Raw genomic sequence first — 3,455 nt, 5'->3', positions numbered from 1 at the left:
CTGGAGATGGGCCTTACCAGACATACTTATGTCGGTTCGGGAAAAGGGCCACACCCGCGTATGAATGTGGTGAACTGGAGGGCACTCCCGATCATGTGATTTACGAGTGCCTTCTCTTCAATGATGCTGCTTCCATACTACGTGACCAACTACCTGACCATGACACATACCACCTCATAAGACAACGAGACACTTTTCAAACTCTAAACAAACTTGCAGACGAGGTATCATTAAAAGTGCTAAAAGAATACATGAGGGAAATAAATTAATTACAATAAAAGTAGAGAAATTCTAATACCAAACATGTGCCCAACTCCTATACCGCCTGCGCGAGGGTAGGCCAACCTTAATAGTCTGGAATCCGCCACATGCGGGACTAGGGGGAGTGGGGAATAACATCACAGACTGGACAATGCACCGGAATTGACTTAGGTTAGAACCAGTTAGTAGAAATTAGATTAGGAAATTAGTATTAGGAACCTGCAGCGAATAACATCCTGGCCTGCCCAATGTCAGGGGCAAGCCCATCGGGATCAGATCGATGGGCAAGGCAATAAAATAGGTTTATATATATATATTTCTGGCACATTTGTGACGCTGCAGGTAGTAGAGTTACTTAAGATCTTAGGAATTAAATAGTAATACGATTAAGAATAGCTGCCCATTGTAATTAGAGTATAGCTGTAGCTCAATATTCACTACAATGTAATTACCTGCAAATAGTATCTAACAACTTAGAAAGTAAGACACACTAATCATATAAGGAAGTGGGTTATGTTGTATAATTATTATTGATGGTTAGCAAAGAATTAAAAAAAAAAGTTCCGACCAGAGATGGAAGGAACGCTTTTATTAGACCAAAACCAGTGGGTCGGCTCGACCGGTCCGTTTGCCTTGGTGACTCTGAATAACCACGGTCTGATCGCACGGTCCTCGTACTGGCGACGCATCTTTCAAATGTCTGCCTCATCAACTGTCGATGGTAGGTTCTGCGCCTACCATGGTTGTAACGGGGAATCAGGGTTCGATTCCGGAGAGGGACCCTGAGAAACAGCTACCACATCCAAGGTAGGCAGCAGGCGCGCAAATTACCCACTCCCGGCACAGGGTGGTAGCGACGAAAAATAACGATACGGGACTCATCCGAGGCCCCGTAATCGGAATGAGTACACTTCAAATCCTTTAACGAGTATCTATTGGAGGGCAAGTCTGGTGCCAGCAGCCGTGGTAATTCCAGCTCCAATAGCGTATATTAAAGTTGTTGCGGTTAAAAAGCTCGTAGTTGGATTTGTGCCCCACACTGTTGGTTCACCGCCCGTCGGTGTTTAACTGGCATCTATCGTGGGACGTCCTGCCGGTGGGGCGAGCCGAAGGCGTGCGACCGCTTCGTGCTTGCTCGTGCATCCCGAGCCGGACCCCGTTGAAATCCTACCAGGGTGATCTTTTATTGAGTGTTTCGATGGGCCGGCACGTTTACTATGAACAAATTTGAGTGCTTAAAGCAGGCGAGCCCGCCTGAATACTGTGTGCAAGGAATAATGGAATAGGACCTCGGTTCTATTTTGTTGGTTTTTGGAACCTGAGGTAATGATTAATAGGGACAGGAGGGGGCATTCGTATTGCGACGTTAGAGGTGAAATTCTTGGATCGTCGCCAGACGAACAGAAGCGAAAGCATTTGCCAAGTATGTTTTCATTAATCGAGAACGAAAGTTAGAGGTTCGAAGGCGATCAAATACCGCCCTAGTTCTAACCATAAACGCTGCCAGCCAGCGATCCGCAGCAGTTCCTCCTATGACTCGGCGGGTAGCCTCCAGGAAACCAAAAAAACTTCAGGGGGAAGTATGGTTGCAAAGCTGAAACTTAAAGGAATTTGACTCAACACGGGAAACCTCACCAGGCCCGGACACCAGAAGGATTGACAGATTGACAGCTCTTTCTTGATTCTGTGTGGTGGTGGTGCATGTCCGTTCTTAGTTGGTGGAGCGATTTGTCTGGTTAATTCCGCTAACTAGTCGCGTGACATCCTTCGTGCTGTCAGCGATTACTTTTCTTCTCAGAGGGACAGGCGGCTTCTAGCTGCACGAGATTGAGCAATAATAGGTCTGTGATGCCCTTAGATATTCTGGGCTGCACGCACGCTACACTGAAGGAATCAGCGTGTCTTCGTAGGCCGTAAAGTCGGGGTAACCCGCTGAACCTCCTACGTGCTAGGGACTGGAGCTTGCACTTCTTCCCCATGAATGAGGAATTCCCAGTAAGCGCGAGTCATAAGCTCGCGTTGATTGCGTCCCTGCTCTTTGTACACACCGCACGTCACTACTACCGATTAAATGATTTAGTGAGGTCTTCGGACTGGTACGCGGCATCGACTCTGTCGTTGCCGATGCTACCGGAAAGATGACCAAACTTGATCATTTAGAGGAAGTAAAAGTCGTAACAAGGTTTCCGTAGGTGAACCTGTGGAAGGATCATTACCGACTAGACTGCATGTCTTTCCATGTGCGTGTCGTATCGCGCAACATGCTACCTGTACAGCTCGCAGCAGCTGTGCGCCACGTGCGGAACCACGTGTGCTTCTCAAAAGTAACGGACATGTATGGTACGAGCGCTGAAGTTCTGGAGCGGCAGGCTTGCGGCACCTGGCGCCTAGCGCCGGTTTTGAGTGACTTTCGCCCGAATGCCTGTCCGGTCTGGAGCTGTACGATGCCCATTGGCCATGAGGCTGATGGACAAAACATTGGAACAGGGACCGTCAAACGGATCAGCCCCGCCTGTGCAATTGTTTTGAGAAAGACAGTGGAAACTAAAAACGATCATTCAGGACGGTGGATCGCTCGGCTCGTGGGTCGATGAAGAACGCAGTAAATTGCATGTCGATATGTGAACTGCAGGACACATAAACATCGACGTTTCGAACGCACATTGCGGTCCATGGATTCCGTTCCCGGGCCATGTCTGGCTCAGGATAGGCTTCGTATACTGAAGGGCGCGACGTTTGCCCCGCTTCAGAGACCTATGTGTGTCATGGCCGCGTCTGGGGCCGACCGCGTCTCCTTAAACGTGCGATGTGCGCCCGTCGCCTGGCGGCTCGCATACCGGTACTGCCTCGGTAGCGTGCACAGCCGGCTCGTACAACGACCTCAGAGCAGGCGGAGACTACCCGCTTAATTTAAGCATATTACTAAGCGGACGAAAAGGAACGAACTAACAAGGATTCCCTCAGTAGCGGCGAGCGAACAGGGAAGAGTCCAACACCGAACCCCGCAGGCTGCCACCTGACGTGGCATGTGGTGTTTGGGAGGGTCCACTACCCTGACGCCTCGCGCCGAGCCCAAGTCCAACTTGAATGAGGCCACGGCCCGTAGAGAGTGCCAGGCCCATAGCAGCTGGTGCGATCGTCGGTGGGACCTCTCCTTCGAGTAGGGTTGCTTGCGAGTGCAGCTCCAAGTGGGT

At 50.0% G+C, this 3,455-nt stretch overlaps 1 pseudogene; it reads left to right on the top strand.

The window, feature by feature from the left end:
• The first annotated feature begins 2,816 nt into the window (after nucleotides 1–2,816).
• On the top strand, nucleotides 2,817–2,971 carry LOC124790883 (annotated as a pseudogene).
• The last annotated feature ends 484 nt before the right edge of the window (nucleotides 2,972–3,455 follow it).

The sequence above is a fragment of the Schistocerca piceifrons genome, chromosome 3 (genome assembly GCF_021461385.2).
Source record: "Schistocerca piceifrons isolate TAMUIC-IGC-003096 chromosome 3, iqSchPice1.1, whole genome shotgun sequence".
Classification (NCBI taxonomy): Eukaryota; Metazoa; Arthropoda; class Insecta; order Orthoptera; family Acrididae; genus Schistocerca; species Schistocerca piceifrons.
This window is presented reverse-complemented; position numbering and strand designations above follow the sequence as displayed.